The sequence below is a fragment of the Oryx dammah genome, unplaced genomic scaffold, assembly GCF_014754425.2.
Source record: "Oryx dammah isolate SB20612 unplaced genomic scaffold, SCBI_Odam_1.1 HiC_scaffold_2, whole genome shotgun sequence".
Taxonomy (NCBI): Eukaryota; Metazoa; Chordata; class Mammalia; order Artiodactyla; family Bovidae; genus Oryx; species Oryx dammah.
The window spans coordinates 145,417,997-145,438,688 of NW_024070186.1; positions in this window are offsets into that span (position 1 = coordinate 145,417,997).

Below are 20,692 nucleotides of genomic sequence, written 5' to 3' on the forward strand. Positions count from 1 at the left end.
TTTGCCCTCTCTTCTCTCTTTCTCCTTTGTGTTTGCTCCAGTTCATGTCCATTGAGTCAGTGCTGCTAGCTAACCATCACATCCTCTGTCACTCCCTTCTGTTTTTGTCTTCAGTATTTCCCAGCATCAGGGTCTTTTCCAATGATTTGGCTCTTCACATCAAGTGGCCAAAGTATTGGAGCTCCAGCTTCAGCATCACTTCTTCCAGTGAATATTCAGGGTTGATTTCATTTAGGATGGACTGGTTTGATCTCCTTGCTGTCCAAGGGACTCTCAGAGTCTCCTCCAGCACCACAGTTTGAAAGTGTCAATTCTTTAGGGCTCAGCCTTTTATATTATCCAGCTCTCACATGCATACATGACTACTGGAAAAACCATAGTTTTGACTATATGGACCTTTGTTAGCCAAGGAATGTGTCTGCTTTTTAATACGCAGTCTAGGTTTGTCATGGCTTTTCTTCCAAGGGGCAAGCATCTTTTAATTTCATGCCTGCAGTCGCTATCCACAGTGATTTTGGAGCCCAAGAAAATAAAATCTGTCGCTGTTTTCATTGTTTCCCCTTCTGTTTGCTATAAGGTGATGGGAGCGGATGCAATGATATTAGCTTTTTGAATGCTGAGTTTTAAACCAGCTTTTATCTGTGAAATAAATATTTCAGTGGAGATGACCTAATTAAGATAAAATGTTTAATAAACCGCTTTTGAAGAGTAATAATGAGAAAAGGTTGAAAAACTTTGTATTAAATGAATTGGGTAAAGCTATCAAGGGCAGGACTCCAATGCAGATTTTGTAACTGTGTTCATTCTTCTTTATTTCATGGTATAGACAATTTAGCAGTTTAAAAAAAAATAGAGAGAAATTTTACAAATATACGTTCTTTGAAAACTTAGATAATACATAAGGTTTACTTACATGAGGATGTTTCTGTGTATTTTCTTTTCTTTTTATTTGGTTTCACTATTTAAAACATCACTCAAAATATACTAACCCTTTTCTATGTTATGAACTCAGGTGCACACACATACACCTTATCTAGATGAACCCTAATAACTTGGCTAATTCATTTTATATGACAAACAAGTCCATATAAAGTTTATTTTTATTTAAACACACTTTTAAACACAATCATATAGTCCAAGGTTTTACTATGTAGGGAGTTGACAAAGATAATTATTTGATTTTTTCTGGTGAAGACAGTCTCTACCGAGTATTTCCAGCCCATTAACAATCACCCACCGTCCACACTGCAGACAGACCCTCTACTGTCAAGTCAGATGAACACTTCCTTAGCTTTTTTTGAATCATTCCATGATGAATAATCAACTGGCAGAACTCCACTACAACTGCCTGTCATTCATCTGAATCAGCTTCCTCGTGACCATTTGTCAAAACCAGTGCCAAAGACCTGAGGATATTTGTCAAAATAATGGTAACGTTTGTTCAACATTTAGTGTGCATGAGGTTTGTGCAGCAGTCACCATCATAAAGAAATCAACACCAGTGAATATCTATTGTGAATTATTATTTGCTGGAGGCAAAACTGAGTACTTATTATCTAGATTTTAAAAATGCATGTGATTCTGAGCTAAGCAATAAAAAAGAACATTTAGATCCAATTTATAGGAGCTAGAGGTCCAACCTGTTTCAACAAAGTCACAGTGAAATCACAGGTCTATGAGAATTAACTAAGTTTGTTCTTTAAAATTTATGAATCACAAATTCCTTCTTAAGTCCACAACAGATTAAACAACAGTGCTCAGAACCAATACAATATTGTAAAGTAATTAACCTCCAATTAAAATAAATAAATTTATATAAAAAAATAAAAAACAGTGCTATCCAAAAGTCTACAAGCAATAAATGCTGGAGAGGATGTGGAGAAAAGGGAACCTTCTTACACTGTTGGTGGGAATGCAAACTAGTACAGCCACTATGGAGAACAGAGTGGAGATTCCTTTAAAAAAAAAAGCTGGAAATAGAACTGCCTTATGACCCAGCAATCCCACTACTGGGCATACACGCAGAGGAAACCAGAGTTGAAAGAGACACATGTACCCCAATGTTCATCGCAGCACTGTTTATAATAGCCAGGACATGGAAGCAACCTAGATGTCCATCAGCAGATGAATGGATAAGAAAGCTGTGGTACATATACACAATGGAATATTACTCAGCCATTAAAAAGAATACATATGAATCAGTTCTTTTTTTTTTTTTTTTTTGAATCAGTTCTAATGAGGTGGATGAAACTGGAGCCTATTATACAGAGTGAAGTAAGCCAGAAAGAAAAACACCAATACAGTATACTAATGCATATATATGGAATTTAGAAATATGGTAACGATAATCTTGTATGTGAGACAGCAAAAGAGACACAGATGTATAGAACAGTCTTTTAGACTCTGTGGGAGAGGGAGAGGGTGGGATGATTTGGGAGAATGGCATTGAAACATGTATAATATCATGTATGAAACGAATCGCCAGTCCAGGTTCGATGCATGATACAGGATGCTTGGGGCTGGTGCACTGGGATGACCCAGAGGGATGGTACAGGGAGGGAGGTGGGAGGGGGGTTCAGGATTGGGAACACGTGTACACCCATGGCAGATTCATGTTGACGTATGACAAAACCAATACAATATTGTAAAGTAATTAGCCTCCAATTAAAATAAATAAATTTATATTAAAAAAAACAATAAGCAACATACTTTATCAAGGCAATTCCTAGGCAGTTTCAAACATCCAATGAAGTTTTACACTTCCTATGCATATTGTTAATGATTGACAAATACTTTTGAGCAGGACTTTCCATTGGCTCGGTGGTAAAGAATCTCCCTGCCAATGCAGAGGACACAGATTTGGCCCCGGTTCAAGAAGATCCCACTTGCCTCGGAGCACCTAAGCCCACATGCCACAACTACTGAGCTTGCACACCTTAAATCTGTGCTCCACAACAAGAGAAGCCCCCAGAGTGAGAAGCCTGCACACTGCAACTCGAGAGTAGGCCCTGCTTGCCACAACCAGAGAATGCGCACGTGCAGCAAGCAAGACTCAGAGTAGCAACAAATAAATAAATGAATGAATTCTAAACATTACTTTTGAGCTAAAGAATCATTTTCATTAAATATCAGGTCAGTTCAGTAGCTCAGTCATGTCCGACTCTTTGCGACCCCATGAATCGCAGCACGACAGGCCTCCCTGTTCATCACCATCTCCCGGAGTTCACTCAGACTCACATCCGTCGAGTTGGTGATGCCATCCAGCCATCTCATCCTCTGTCATCCCCTTTTCCTCCTGCCCCCAATCCCTCCCAGCATCACAGTCTTTTCTTTGTATGAGGTGGCCAAAGTACTGGAGTTTCAGCTTTAACATCATTCCTTCCAATGAACACCCAGGGCTGATCTCCTTCAGAATGGACTGGTTGGATCTCCTTGCAGTCCAAGGGACTCTCAAGAGTCTTCTCCAACACCACAGTTCAAAAGCATCAATTCTTCAGCGCTCAGCTTTCTTCACAGTCCAACTCTCACATCCATACATGACCAAAGGAAAAACCATAGCCTTGACTAGACGGACCTTAGTTGACAAAGTAATGTCTCTGCTTTTAAATATACTATCTAGGTTGGTCATAACTTTTCTTCCAAGGAGTAAGCGTCTTTTAATTTTATGGCTGCAGTCACCATCTGCAGTGATTTTGGAGCCCAAAAAAATAAAGTCTGACACTGTTTCTACTGTTTCCCTATCTATTTCCCATGAAGTGATGGGACCAGATGCCGTGATCTTCGTTTTCTGAATGTTGAGCTTTAAGCAAACTTTTTCACTCTCCTCTTTCACTTTCATCAAGAGGCTTTTTAGTTCCTCTTCACTTTCTGCCATAAGGGTAGCTATATCTGTATTTAGAAATTTACTTTTTCCTTTGAAATTGACATCTGGCCAAAAAGCTCAAGAATTAGTAATGCCTCATTTTAATATTCTAAGCAGTTTTAGTCAATGACTAAAAAGAAGTGTCAGAATTTAGAGAAAGAAAGTGAATATCAATACTCTAAGTATTTCAGGAATGTGTTTGTTGTTCAGTCATTAAGTTGTGTTCAACTCTTTTTTGACCTCACGGACTGTAACCCACTAGGCTCCTCTGTCCATGGGATTTTGCAGCCAAAACCACTGGAGTGAGTTGCCACTGCCTCCTCCAGGGGACCTTCCAGACCTGGGTACCCAACCTGCGTCTCCTGGATTCGCAAGTGGCTTCTTTACCACTGAGCCACCTGGGAGGTCCATTTCAGGAGTGTAGCCTATGCAAGAAACCACAATTTATCCTTGCATTTCACACCAAGTCCCAGTTCACTGACATCTTTTCCTCCCATACTAGTCCACTTTCAGAGAAGGAGGCAAGTTCAAACACATCATGTATTCTGGGATACTATAAAATTTTAAAAATATTGACCAATATACTTTGTGTGGTAGTGATTTTTTTGTTTAAAATTCCATTTATCCCTGTCTGTCCCTCCCTGTTTAGGATGTTTTTGTCTCTAGAAAATGATGACATAGCAAATGGAAGAAGCAAACATTTTCCTTGCTTTCAATTTATAAATTCAATTTTCAGGAATATGTCAAAAGACTATTATGTATGACTAATACTTGGAAGGAACAAACTATGAAAGCAAACTATGAAAACAAATTATGTAAGAGCAAGATTCTGGGCTCCACAGATGCAATAAGTTTTCCCTGGACTGGAGTGGAGGAATGATAGAAGAAAAGTGAAAGATGGGTAGATGGTGTGAGTCCCTGAAGAAGGTCACTTGCCCACCTCATCTTCTAATCCTAGCATGGAAGTGAGCTAAGCAGCAAGGATTATGGGTATTTGAAAGTACAAATTGCCATCCTCTATTTGCCCCCTTTCTTGAGTAGAACCTTGAAAAGTGAAAATCACTCAGTTGTGTCTGAATCTTTGCAACCCCATGGACTGTAGCCCACCAAGCTCCCCTGCTCATGGGATTTTCCAGGCAAGAGTACTGGAGTGGCTTGCCATTCCCTGCCCCAGGGGATCTTCCTGATGCAGGGATCAAACCTGGGTCTTCTGCATTGCAGGTGGATTGTCTGCCCTCTGAGTCACTAGGAATAGAATCTTGGGAAGCAATAAAATCCCAGAGCAGAAATGCCTGGGTGAGGTGGGGGGAGGGGTTGTTTATCAAGGTCAAGAGGGTGAGACAGCCTCATAGAATTCCTCAAGCCTCAGTAGGACCTGCAAAATTGAAACAGTTCCCCAGCACCTGGAACAGCATGACACAAGGACAGACTTCAGATGATGCCACACAGAGGCTGGAAGCCCAGTGTGGGGCAAGGAAGCAGTAGAATAATCTCCTTGAACTGACAAGGAGTCCAGAGAAATCTTATGGGTTTATGAGACTGGAAAAGAAACAAAACACAGTAGTGACCTACATGGAACCGTGTTCATTGTCTAAATGGGATAATATGTGTCTAAAGGATTCAAGTACGGACAGGCAACCATACAGTCTCAGTGGTCCATCTATACCCTTTGCTTATCTCTGTCCCCCATCCTTGCTAATCACCCACAAATCTTTTCTTTTACGAGAATTTTCTCAACTGTTTCACAATCTTTTCTTCACTTCTTTTGACAAGAGCAAACCCATGGACTCGTTCCTCTCTTGTTCAGCCGCTGTGTGACGGCGGAGGATGAGATCTCAGTGATCTCATTCATAACAACATTCTAGGCTTTAACACTGAAATCTTATCTCCACAGCAAGGGCTATAACCAAAGAGAGTCTACAGACAAAAATATAATTGTTTTCAATTTGAAATGTTTGAGTAGTTTATGTAAATTTCCTGAAGGAAAACAATTTTAATGTAGTCTTCTTACTGAAAAAAAGAAAATCTTTCACTTGATGAGTGCGGGTGTGGGGATGCAGGTGGGGGTGGAATGCATGTGTAGCTTGAAACAAATATTATTATAACTTGTAGGTGAAAGGAGCTTCCACCAGCCACTTTCCACATTTGATATTTTTCATGGAGAAGTTTATCTGCTAATTTGCAAGGTGGAAGCAATTTTTCTTCCAATTGCATTATTGGACCTCTTCGTTTCATTTTAGATTTTAACAATTGAATTATCTAAGTAAAAGTAATCTTTGTTTCTTATGAAAGGAATAATTATTTGCTTCACATTTTAAAAAGGTAAGAAAGAATGAGCTTCTTCTGGGCTGTGAAAAAGCAGAACTCAGAAAGATGTAAATGTCACCTCAGTAGACTACAGAGTCTTAACAAATGCAACCAACACTAAGTCACCAGTACCCACCTGTGTGCAATGGCTTCATTTCCTTTATCTCTTTCTGTCTCTTTTATAAGAATTTTAACTCATTGATGTGGTCAGATACTGTGCCATCCCTGGCTGTATCCCTCTGGTGAATTCATCATGTAATACATCATGCTCAAATGGGTGTAAATTATTTCACACTTTTGTCCACCCAAGAAAGGCTGGAGCATTCCACAGATTTCTCTGCTTACTTCCTCAGACAACCCTGTCATATCCATTCCTAGAAAAATGTGTCTGATCTCAAATGTGTCTGATCTCTTTTTACTTTCTCTCCTTTGTTCCATGTGGCTAGGGGGCAGGTTTACAATAAAATATGCTTCCCTTTCACTCCTCATAGGTCCCCACATGGAGTGTCATGTATGGAACATGTGTGTCATCATGCCAACGTTCTTCTGCAGCAAAGCGCAGAGCGGAGGTGAGCCACATGCTGAGACCCACTGGGGTGCTTCTTTCTCTCTCAGGAGTCTTTGGTGTTTCATCTATACCTGTGACGCACTGCTCTCTCCAAATATTTTTTGGGGGCAAGGGGGGTATGAATTTCTTTCTTTTTTTTATTTTTATTTTTACTTTATTTTACTTTACAATACTGTATTGGTTTTGCCATACATTGACATGAATCTGCCACGAGTGTACATGAGTTCCCAAACATGAACCCCCCTCCCACCTCCCACCCCTCCAAATATTTTTTAAAGCATGTTAGGAAAAATACTGAGTGTTTCCTTCTGGTCAGTCAAAAAAATATCTTGCATACTTGTTTTATTTGCTCAACTTAGGTTTTCAATACCTAAATTCAGAAACTTCCAAGTTTTAGTTCTAAATTAGTATGTTAGTTCCTCAGGTGTGAGTGATTCTTTGCAACACCATGGACTGTAGCCCCCAAGGCTTCTCTGTCCCTGGAATTCTGCAGGCAAAAATACTGCAGTGGGTTGCCCTTCTTTTCTTCAGGGGATCTTCCCAACCCAGGAATCAAATCCGGGTCTCCTGAATTGGAGGCAGATTCTTTACCATCTGAGCTACCAGGGAAGTCTTTTAAAATTGTATTGTGTATTTTTTTTTAATACAGAAACAAAACTTAACAGGATACAGTGACGAAGTCTGAAGATAGTAGATTTTCTATGTTACATTTCTGAAAAACTTTATTTTGTTACATACAGGACTCTTTAATGAAAAAACTGATAAAATATAACCCAAAATATGAATTCACTACTCTAGAACCATCTGGACAGCTAAATATTAACTTCAAGAGCAACAGATATTTATTGATAATTAACATTTATTGAGCACATTTAATTTATGCCTCCGACTCTTCCTAAAGGTAAGAATGCATTAACTCATTTAGTCTTCCCAATAAACCTATAGTATAGGTACCATTATTCTCTTATTTTATTGATGAGGTGAAAGAAACAAACTTCTCTTGCACAGGTAATAAGAGTAGGAGCCTGGACTGAAATCCCTATTATCTTGCTTCAGAGATTCTATGCTTATTAGAGTGTCTCAGGTACAAAGCAAGTCAGGGTCATCGCCTGACGCATCAGTGCGTCTGTGCTGTCACTTCAGTTCAGTTCAGTCCAGTCCCTCAGTCGTGTCTGACTCTTTGTGACCCCATGAACTGCAGCACGCCAGGCCCACCTGTCCATCAACAACTCCCAGAGCTTGATCAAACCCATGTCCATCGAGTTGGTGATGCCATCCAACCATCTCATCCTCTGTCATCCCCTTCTCCTCCTGCCCTCAGTCTTTCCCAGCATCAGGGTCTTTTCCAAGGAGTCAGTTCTTTTCATCAGATGGCCAAAGGATTGGAGTTTCAGCTTCAGCATCAGTCCTTCCAATGAATATTCAGGACTGATTTCTTTTAGGATGGACTGGTTGGATCTCCTTGCAGTCCAAGGGACTCTCAAGAGTCTTCTCCAACACCACAGTTTAAGTGCATCAGTTCTTCAGTGCTCGGCTTTCTTTATGGTCCAACTCTCACATCCATACATGACTACGGGAAAAGCCATAGCTTTGACCAGATGGACGTTTGTCAGTAAAGTAATCTCCGCTTTTTAACATGCTGTCTAGGTTTGTCATAGCTTTTCTTCCAAGGAACAAGTGTCTTTTAATTTCATAGTTGCAGTCACCATCTGCAGTGCTTTTGGAGCCCTAGAAAATAAACTCACTTCAGTCCAGTCCAACTCTTTTATGACCGTATGTGCTGTAGCCTGCCAGACTCCTCTGTCTATGGGTTCTTCAGGCAAGAATACTAGAGTGGATTGCCATACTCTTCTCCAGGCAATCTTCCAGACCCAGGGATTGAATCCAAAGCTCTTAAGTCTCCTGCATTGGGAGGCAGATTCTTTATCACTAGCACCACCTGGTAATAAGACCTGTGGTCTTGTCAGTAAGACCAATAAAATGAAAAAAAAAAAAAGGCCAAAAATATTTGGATGGAAAGAAAGATAATGGAGGGATGGACAGATGAGTGGATGGAGAGAGACGGCAGATGATTGATGACAGATGGATAGATAGGTAGGCAGATCAGATCCTTGTTCCAAAGGCAGTATTCAAACTGGTCCACACTTCAAACTTCACATCAATCGCATATATATATTTTGATTCAAAATTATCTTCAGTTTATTACTCCACGAACCCTGAATTCAGACATGAGCAAGATTCAGATCCCTATCTTTAAGGAGTTCATAGTCTAGAAAGGAGGACATGAAAATTAATATAATGTGTGTTAGTTGCTCAGCCATGTCTGATTCTTTTAGTAAGGAAGAGGGCAGGAAGAGATATTGATTGATTTGGCAGTCAGCTGTTGTAGATTGCTAATAACACTTGTGTTTCAGGCTAAGTGTGTTAGTCACTCAGTTGTGTCCAACTCTTTGTGACCCTATGGACTGTAGCCCGCCAGGCTCCTCTGTCCATGGAATTCTCCAGGCAAGAATACTGGAGTGGGTTGCCATTCCCTTCTCAGGGGATCTTTGTGACCCAAGGATTGCACCCAGTTCTCCTGCATCGCAGGCAGATTCTTTACCATCTGAGCCACCTTTACCACAAAAGAAATATAATAAAAATAAGGCAAAGCTGAAAAAGAGGGGGAGGAAAGAAATCAAGTCTCTATGATGTTGCTATTATAAAATATAACTTAGTGGTGGTTTAGTTGCTAATTCATGTCCAACTCTTGCAATCCAACCCCATGGACTGTAGCCCGCCAGGCTCCTCTGTCCATGGGATTCTCCCGGCAAGAATGCTGGAGTGGATTGCCATTTCCTTCTCCAGGGGATCTTCCCAACCCAGGAACTGAACTCTGGTCTCCTGCATTGCAGACATATTCTTTACCTACTGAGCTACATATTTTGGGGAAGTGCATTTACATCTGTATTCCAATGCTGATTGACTAAGAAGTTTCCTTCTCAGGTTTTGGTCAGACTGGGGGCAGAGGTGAGGAGAATGTGTAGGGGGCACAGGGGCCTGAGAAACCATTTTCATGCTCCTTGTTACCTTGGTTTGACTCTCATGTCTGACAATTTACAATCTTGTGGGTTTGAGGAAGTTAATTGTCATTCAGTAAGCTATGGGGTCGCACAGAGTCCGACATGACTGAAGCGACTTAGCAGCAGCAGCAGCAATCACATACTGATGCTGATCTAAATTTTAATCCCAATTTAAAACACATACATGTTCGTTTAAAAAACCAATTTTTTTTTTTTCTATCAAACACCTATTGTGTCTCATTTATTCTAGGTACTCGGCATTGTTTATTTCACAAGCACTTTCTCATTTTAAACTCGCAAGACTTATGACAAATTTCCACTTCACTCTTGAGGAAACTAAGTCACTGAGAGGTAAATGCCCAGCATCCCAGACCTAATAGACAGTGAAGTTGGATTCAAACCGGATGGCCAAGCTGGAGAGTTCTAACTTAAAACCACCTCAGTCTAGTGCCCTAACTGTAGTACTCTAGTACTTTGCATGTATGTTAATGCATTTTGCTCTGTATTAGATCAAGTATTTGCTCCATAAGTGACATTTGAAAGCCCTGGCCACTTTTAAGCTTGGCTGGTTCTAAATAAATGCTTTTCAAAGCAAATAGTCTGAGCTTGTTGCTCTTGCTCAGATAGCTGAAACAATTCCTCTGTAAGAGACTGCTCACCTGATGCATGTCCAGTGAGTAGTAAAGAAAGAATTCTCTTCAAGAACTTGATGGCTGGTTTAATGGCATTTAAACTTGTATGCATCTCAACATTACTTGTCTTCTAATGGGCCATCAGAAAGAATGATATTCAAACTCCGAAAAATAAATGTTTGTAATATACACATGAATAGACTATCTCACTAATCCCTAATTTTCCTGTTTGTTACTACCATCCATTCCTTCCTTCAAAATTTCTTTATTGAAGCAAGTTTTTATGTCAAACAAGTTGTTTTATCTTTATAATGTTTAGAATATTTGCACAATTTGATTTGTTTCACATAGATACTATCATATGATCAACTAATAATGTAATCAAAGCTATAATATTATGTTAAGGTAGTTTAGCTCAAATATTTGTTAGATTTTTTTTAAACATCATTTTGCTTTTTTTAAATTTTTTGCCACACCCAACGGCATGTGGGAAGTTAGTTCCCCTCAGTACAGTTCAGTTGCTTAGTCATGTCCCACTCTTTGCGACCCCATGGACTGCAGCGCTCCAGTCCTCCCTGTCCACCACCAACTCCTGGAATTTACTCAAACTCACATCCATTGAGTCGGCGATGCCATCCAACCATCTCATCCTCCATTGTCCCCTTCTCCTCCTGCCCTCAATCTTTCCCAGCATCAGGGTCTTTTCCAATGAGTCAGCTCTTGGCATCAGGTGGCCAGAGTATTGGAGTTTCAGCTTCAACAACAGTCCTTCCAATGAATATTCAGGACTGATGTCCTTTAGGATGGACTGGTTGGATCTCCTTGCAGTCTAAGGGACTCTCAAGAGTCCTCTCCAACACCACAGTTCAAAAGCATCAGTTCTTCAGTGCTCAGCTTTCTTTATAGTCCAACTCTCACATTCATTCATGACTACTGGAAAAACCATAGCCTTGACTAGACAGACCTTAGTTCCCCTATGAGGGATCAAATCTGTGCCCCTGCATTAGGAGGTAGAATCTTAACCACTGAACTGCCAGGTAAGTCTCATTAACATTTTCCTTTGCACTTTCAATTTTTTCTAAGGCATTGTGCAACACAGCCTTAATATCCTTAATGAATTTAAAAATGAATAAAATTTTGTTATATCCATACAGCAAAATATCACTCGATGACAGAAAGTAATTAATTATCAATTAACATACTGCTACTGCTAACTCACTTCAGTTATGTCTGACTTTATTAAGAACATAGATAAATTTCACATTTAATGAGATGCTTTAAAAGACATTTACTGAAGGAACACACACACACAGGTCCACACTGCACAGTCACATTTATAAGACTTCCAAGAGTACAATGATAGAAGTCAGAAATTTTACCTCTGTGGGTAGAGGAAATTAACTAGGAGAACACATAATAAATTTTTCAAGTGATTAAAATGCTTTCTATATGTTATTTTTTATGTGGTTACATGGATGTATCCAAATGTCAAAGTTAAAGAGACAAACATTTAAGATGGGTAATTTTTCATTGTTTATGCATTTTACCATGATAAAAATTAAATAAGTAAAAAGTAAATCTGCAAAAGCATTTGTGTTATGAATTCATCCATGCATAATATACAAATATCTATATCTATAATACACACATATAATATGTGTATTATACATACATCTGTCTGTTTACTTCAGAACTTCTCAACTTTTGCACTGCTGACATTATGGACTATGTAAGTTTTGCTGGGGGTCCAGGGAAATTTGTCCTAGGTTTTGTATGATGTTTATAAGTATCCATGGCCCTTAGCTACCAGATGTCAGTAGCACTTTCCAGTTGGGACAACCAAAATTACTTCAGACATTGGCAAATGTCTCCTGGGCTAAGAAGGGTTGGGCAAATGACCTGGTTGAGAATCATTGATCTGTATATACACACACACACAAGAAATGGTCATCCCTGAAAGAATATTTAGTAAAACGAGTAATAGTGGTTACCTCTGAATTGTGGGAATGGTGATAACTTACTTTCTTCTTTGCAAATGGATATTTGTATATAATCACTAAACATGAAGAGGTTAATAGTATTCATGCTTTGCAAACCTACATTTTAAAAAAAATGAGATAAAAAGCACATATCTTAAAGGTTTGAAGTTTGGTTTAATTAGTATTGACAATACACATATACACACACACGATCAGCATCTATGATATCAACCAAAGCTATCCTAAAATCTAAATGTCTTAAAACTAACACCATCTCATATGGAAACACTCACACAGCCTGTTTCTCCACATTATTCTTTTGCCACGCTCATATCTCCACCTGACCTCCACTGCTTCTCCATGGATGAAGATGATGGTGAGAGGACTGGTTAGCAGAGGCAGGATTCTGTAAGACTGACACTGAAGCTAGCAGTCTTCACAGCAACTAGAAAGGGCAAAACCCAGACAACAAAGCCAGGAACAGTATAACCCATGTAGCTCTGGAGATGGAGCTGCTAAGTCACTTCAGTCATGTCCGACTCTGTGCGACCCCAGAGACAGCAGCCCACCAGGCTCCCCCAGGCTTGAAAGTGAAAGTGAAGTCGCTCAGTCGTGTCCAGTTCTTTGCAACCCCATGGACTGTAGCCTATCAGGCTCCTCCGTCCATGGGATTTTCCAGGCAAGAGTGCTGAAGTGGATTGCCATTTCCTTCTCCAGGGGATCTTCCTGACCCAGGGATCGAACCCGGGTCTCCCACGTTGCAGGCAGACGTTTTACCGTCTGAGCCACCAGGGAAGCCTTGGTGTATCTCAAAGTAAGAGGGCTCAGAAGTGGGTTGTAAAGTTGGGATTTGGAACTGGGCTCTGGGAGATGAGAACAAGTCAGGAACAAGTGGGAAAGAGAGAGGGTGGTGAAAAGAAATATGGTGAAATGAGCCTAGAGCCTTCTACAACCATTAAGCACTATTTTGGACTTTGCTTTCCTCGGGTTCTCTGTCATCTTACTCTGTCTCAGTGTCCAGACAGTCCTGAAACTATTGTATTCATCTTACCTTTCTTACTCTGAGCTCAAGCCTGAGACACCGGGACAGAACTGTACTACTTGCTTTATGATGTTCCCAGTAACGTGCCTGTCCTCCTCTGTCACTTTCCTGCTCTGGTCCTTTAAAATAACCATCCCACTGACCCCATTTACTTTCCCGTGGCCCACCTCCTAAATCAGCCTGAATGAAGGTGCATCCCATGACAGAGGCAATGTACCACAGAAATCCCCCATATATAACATAATACATAGTAACCAAATAAACATGTCCAGAAAACCTAAAGCCAGCAAGCAGATTGCTCATTTATTAGTGGAGGAAAATCTGGTAAGTAATCAGTCTGGGACAGGATCTTGGGGAATAGTGCTAAAGAATCCACCTGCCAAAGCAGGAGACGTGGGTTCAATCTCTTGGCCAGGAAGACCCCCTGGAGAAGGAAATGACAACCCATTCCAGTATTATTGCCTGGAGAATTCCATGGATAGAGGAGCCTAGCAAGCTACAGTCTATGAGGTCACAGAGTCAGATGACAAAGTGACTGAGCACACACACTTGAAAGGATCTTACCAAAGATGGTTGATCTTAAGACATTTTATTTCCATTGTAATTCAGCTTCCTAGAAAGTAAGAAGTTGAAATATCATAATTTCTGATGATAGTACCCTGTGTTATTCATCTTAAGACCCCATAATAATCACTGCAATCATTTAAACATAATACAACACAATGGAGGAATATTTATTTTAATTATAAGGCAAATTCACAAAAATGACATTGAAAATTTAACCTTCCATTTCCTATCTTAACCCATCCAAATAAACACATGGAATCACAAAATGAATCTCTAGTTCTCCCCTCAACTCCAATGATCAAAATCAACAACATATAATTGGGCAATTTCTCATTTGCAGATGTTTCAGCTGTTCATTTCATTAACTCAAGTGGTCTTATCTAGCTGATGTAATTTATAAAAGTTTTATTTTAACAATAAATAGGAATTTGGTAGTTGTTTAATGTAATGATCCCAATATTGACTTAAAAAGGTAATCCAAAGAGAATTCTAAGCTTACTCTCTTCTGTTTTCAACAAATGCAAACTCTTTCAGGATGATTCAAAAATAATGTGGCTAAATTGGCAAATATTTGTATTCTCTTGCTCCAGTTTCAAATTCATCATTTTGTTTTTCTCTTTACTGTCCAAATCAAAACATATTCTCCACTTGCTGAATACTTTATCATCAAAGTTACACATGCAAAACTATCAAAGGTTTAGAGTGAAGTGGTTTTTCAAGTGGTCACGTATGGATGTGAGAGTTGGACGATAAAGAAAGCGGACCACCGAAAAATTGATGCTTTTGCACTGTGGTGTTGGAGAAGACTCTTGAGAGCCCCTTGGACTGCAAGGAGATCCAACCAGTCCATCCTAAAGGAGATCAATCAGTCTTGGGTGTTCATTGGAAGGACTGATGCTGAAGCTGAAACTCCAATACTTTAGCCACCTCATGCCAAGAGCTGACTCATTTGAAAAGACCCTGATGCTGGGAAAGATTGAGGGCAGGAGGAGAAGGGGGTGACAGAGGATGAGGTGATTGGATGGCATCACCGACTCGATGGACATGGGTTTGGGTGGACTCCGGGAACTGGTGATGGACAGGGAGGCCTGGTGTGCTGCGATTCATGGGATCACAGGGAGTAAGACACAACTGAGCGACTGAACTGAAGGCACTACTTGGGATCTTAAAAAAAAAAAAAAATGTCTTTTCCGTCTCACAAGAAACTTGGAATTGCAAATATGCATGGAAATCTTTATTTTCCCCAAAATGAGAGATTGGTTATAAGGAAGATAAATATAAATGCTAATTCAAATGGAAAGATTGTGCTTTGTAAAATCTCATTGAATACTGGGTATTTAGGAAAGATGATTTAATATTTCTCAAAACATGTGCTTTAAATAAATTAGTTCATATTATATGTGTTCACTATTTATCATATCAAAGCAAAGTAAATCTCTATGCCCTTCAGAATAATTCTTTGCTCTATTAAATCTCAACTATATGGAATGATTGCTATTTGGATAACATTAATTTTCTTTCTATATTAATACATGATGCTCTAAATTTCAAATGCCATATTTATCCTGGTCAAATATTTACCCTAAGTTCTATGTATTCCTGAACTCTGAAATCTCTTAACATAACTCATATTATCAATATTCATTTCATAAAATCCAATTTGAAATCTAATTACTGCCAAAGATGATTACAACCAGGAAAATATAATCACAAAGAACGGAAAGGTCAAACCACTTGATCTTCTAAACAGCTGTAGACTTTTGAGAAAAAAGAATGTATTCCATTTAAGGGCAAATAGATAATCATATTTGGATTTGTTTCTTTATATTTCTTACAGAAATTAATACTTAGGTTTTAAAAACATGATGCCTCCAATATACTTATACATAATTTTTATGTGAAACGGTTTATGATGTAGGCTTCCCTGGTGATTCAGTGCTAAAGAATCCACCTGCCAATGCAGGAAATGTGGGTTTGATCCTTGGGTTGGGAAGATTCCCTGAGGTAGGAAATAGCAACACACTCCAGTATTCTTGCCTGGGAAATCCCATGGACAGAGGAACCTGGGAGCTACCATCCATGGGGTCACAAAGAGTCAGGCACAACTGATACACTAAGCAATAACAATATATGACCTTTTTTTGCTACTAGAGATTCATTTTGAAAGATGATATGCTGATTTGTAAAACTATTTTATCTGTACACTTTTTTCCAAAGCTTTCAGCCATGGTATTTTGGTTAAAAAAATTACTTGTAATACTTAAGAATTATACTAATAAAATATTTCATTCCTTTAAAATGTAAACATAGCTTCTGAAGTACTCTCTGTTTGACAATGATGACGTGAAAGACACAAGGTTATCTATAAAAATTATAGAATAATATTTTCCTGAGATTAAAAAAAAATGGACCCAGATAGGACAAATTCTCTAAAATTCACTTCATGATAATGTAGAAGTAGGGGAGAGAGTTGAGAAGGTAATAGATGAGACAAGACTAACCATGAGTAGATCATTTTTAAGGTCAGGTGTTGAATTTATGGTGGAGAGTAAGGGTGTAGATAAGGAGGATTCTTATATTAATTGCTCTACTTTTGTATATGTTTGAAACATTTTGTTTCACACATGGATACAAATTATATGTAATCCATGTTCTTCTCTTATTTTTAAATTTTAAATAATATACATATGCATTTTTACTGTAAGAGCAAATGTATCAAAAAATGTCTTATGTTGTCCAAGTAATCCTCATTTTTCTTGATTTAGCAGAAGTCTTTTAGAGAGTTTCTCTATTCACAAATGTGCCTCTTTTAGTATTTACATTTGCCCAATTTTTCCTTACAAAAGAATCAGATCAGTCTAAGGAAACATTTCAACAAAACATTTGCCTCCAAATGATCTTTTCTGCCATATTGAATAGACCATTCTAGTCAAAGCTTGTAATTACCACTTAATCGGTATGTTCGACTCGTGTATCTCTGTAGGATCAGTGAGCTACAAAGGACCTCATTCAAACATCAAATAAGTTGATTGCAAACAAGAGTCCTGGGATCTGTGTGGCCAAAATGAGAATTCTATGGAGAAGTAATTATTTTTGCTCACATGGATAGTCTACCCGGAGAAGGCAATGTCACCCCACTGCAGTACTCTTGCCTGGCAAATCCCATGGGCAGAGGAGCCTGGTAGGCTGCAGTCCATGGGGTCTCGAAGAGTTGGACACAACTGAGCGACTTCACTTTCACTTTTCACTTTCATGCATCGGAGAAGGAAATGGCAACCCACTCCAGTGTTCTAGCCTGGAGAATCCCAGGGACGGTGGAGCCTGGTGGGCTGCTGTCTATGGGGTCACACAGAGTTGGACACGACTGAAGTGACTTAGCAGCAGCAGTATAGTCTACCAAAGCAGATAGGAAAACTATGGTTTGAATTAATGATGTAATAAGAGCTCTAAGAATGAGCATTTGTGGAAGATTTACCACAGCCCAGGTCTTCTCTATATCTACTTCTCCTTTAATTATCTCAATAACCTCTGACTATGTGCTCACTCAGTCATGTCCAACTCTTTGCGGCCCCGTGGACTGTAGACCACCAGGCTCCTCTGCCCATGGAATTTTCCAGGGAATACTGGAGTGGGGTGCCGTTTCCTACCTCGAGGGGTCTTCATGACCCAGGGACTGAACCTAGGTATCTTATGTCCTGCATTGGCAGGTGGATCTTCACCACCAGCACCACCTGGGCAGCCCAACCTCTGAGATCAGCATTATTATTATAGACAAGGAAAGAAAAGCTCAGAGAAGTTATGGACCCCCTTCAGACATGACTGAGTGACTGAACATAAAAACGTGACCATAATACATAACATACGGCTCGCTGTAAACAATGAATCCAGAGATCCAAACTCCAATCTCTCTAAAATCCAAACTCATGTTCTATACAGTACACTCTTATTAGTTATCTGAATGAGAAAAAGCAGTCCAAAAGGGAGGGGATACATGCATACATTCTGCTATTCACTTTGCTGTACAGTAGAAACTAACACAACACTGTAAACCAACTAAACTTCAATAAAAATTAATTTTAAAAAATAAAATCCACACACATAAATTGCCACATTATTGATCACTGACACTTATTTTTTAAATAGAATAAATTGTGAGATTCTATATCCATTTTTTTTGCCTCAGAAACATTATGTAAGGAAATAATGTGGTTTAGAATGATATTCATGTAAACCAAGTATAATATAGAAGTGTGTAGATGTGTTAGTCGCTCAGGCATGTCTGATTCTTTCTGACCCATGAACTGTAGTCCACCAGGTTTCTCTGTCCATGGAATTCTCCAGGCAAGAATACTGGAGAAGGCTACCATGTCCTCCTCCAGGGAGTCTTCCTGACTCAGGGATCAAACCCGTGTCTCTTAGTCTCCTGCATTGTCAGGCAGGTTCCTTACCACTAGCACCACATAGGAAACCCTCAGGAGGATATATGTATATAAAAATGTCACTGTTTACTGAGCCTCACTTTTATAAGTTTTCAATTTATTCATTCGTTCAATAAGTATTTATTTCAGAGCCATTTACATAAATTAGTATGCTATATTACAAGGGGTAAAAAAGATATCATTGTTCTCCCTTCGATTACTTACCAGCAAGAACCAAAAATTTAGTCCCTATTTCACTGAATTCAAAACATAGTCTAATATAACCTTGGTTTCAGAACTAGTACTGTGTTTTTTATCATCGAGGAAATAGCAACCCACTCCAGTGTTCTTGCTTGGAGAATCCCAGGAACAGGGGAGCCTGGTGGGTTGCTGTCTATGGGGTCGCACAGAGTCAGACACGACTGCAGTAACTTAGCAGCAGCAGCACCTGAAATCATTGCTGTTGTTTTCATGATAGCAAAGTCATGAGAAATTGACTTAATTTTATCATATCCAATAACAAAACAGTAATTAATCATCACATGTAATTTGGTTTGTTGGATGACTTGGGCATGCTGAAATATAATATTTATAATGATATTAAGTGAGCATTTTGTGCTTTCCTATGCCCCTTTAAAATGTATTCACTCCTAGGGTAAAAGCTTAGCATGTCCCTTGACTTTTCTGCTCATTCAACCAAAGCAGTCACAAAAACATTCTCAATTCAGTCATGTCCAGCTTAAAATAGCAATTGAAAATCTGATCTTGATTTAGTTTTTCTCTCCTCACCAGTTTCAGACCTGCTTCAGGCTGGAAGCCTACAGCAGTTTTTCCATTTATCTTTATTATATCTTTTCCTATTCCCCAACCTGGCTAGTAGTTTTATACATTCTCGTGCAACCCAGCAATTCCACTCTTAGATACTCACCCAAGTGAATGGAAAATTTATGTTCACATAAAACTTTACACGAATGTTTATAGCAGCATTGTTCATGATCACCCAAAACTGAAAGCAACCTAAATGTCCTTCAACAGGTGAACAGAGAAATAAATTGTGATATGTTCCTGCAACTTAATACTATTCAGAAACAAAGAGGAATGAGCTAAATTCACACAAAAATACAAATGGATTTTTAATGTGATTAGCTAAGTAAAAGATGCCAGGCAAAAAAATGTTTACATACGGTCTGACTGTATCAATGTGACATTTCAGAAAATTTGTAAAGATATGAACAGAAAACAGATTGTTGGGTGTCAGGGGTTGGAGACTGGAAAGGGGGCCATTCAGAGCTTCCTTAAGGTGATGGAACAGCTCTATATGGTGCTGGAATGGTGCATACATGACTTTATGCTGTCATGAAGCACATAGAACTGTATGTCACAAACAGTGATTGTTATTGTAAACAATATTTTTAAAAATATCTATCAACCAAGATCTCAGGGGAACACTAGAAAGAATGCAGCCTGTGACAGATGCATATAACTGTATGCATGACATAGCCTCAGTGAAGGGGTAGAGAATAACATTTCCTAAGTTATTTTGGGAAAAAATAGTGTTTTGATTTTTATACTGTAAACCTGAAGACAAAAAGAACTTTATACAAACACTGTACTCTTGTTGGTAACATTTCTCATAGGAGTACACATTCAAAATTCTGAAACAACTTCATATTGTCAACTTCTGAGAGCTATTTTTTACCACTGTAGGGAAAAGAAGTTACAAGAAAAATGAGAATGTTAGAGGAAAATCATGCTGCCATCCTGAAGGTGTATATATCAATATGAGTTCAAGTTTATGTTAATAAATATATCGATAAAGGAATAAACATAGATATAGGCTTATATATAGGTCAGCAAGGATTCTTTGATAGTTCTAGTGGTAAAGAATCCTCCTGCAATATAGGAGACTCCAGTTCAATTCTTGGGTCAGAAAGAGCCACCGGAGAAGGGATCAGATAGGTTAGCAAACATATAATACTCCCTGGCTTTATTTGCTAAAAAGACCCAGAGTAGCAACATCTGTAGCCATGAGCACACCTATCTCCAGGTATTGATATTTTTTAATATAATTCTCCAACAAAAGGAACCAGTGTTCTTTGGAGAAATGGCTGAGGGTAGCACTGAGGCTGGAAAAACCTAAGATGCACCTGGAGAATTTTGTAGTGTCAGAAACTAAGGAGAGGCTCTAAACACAGAGGAATGGGTGCATGTCAGAGGAACACAGGAGTCGACCCAAAAGAGCTCCCAACTGCAAA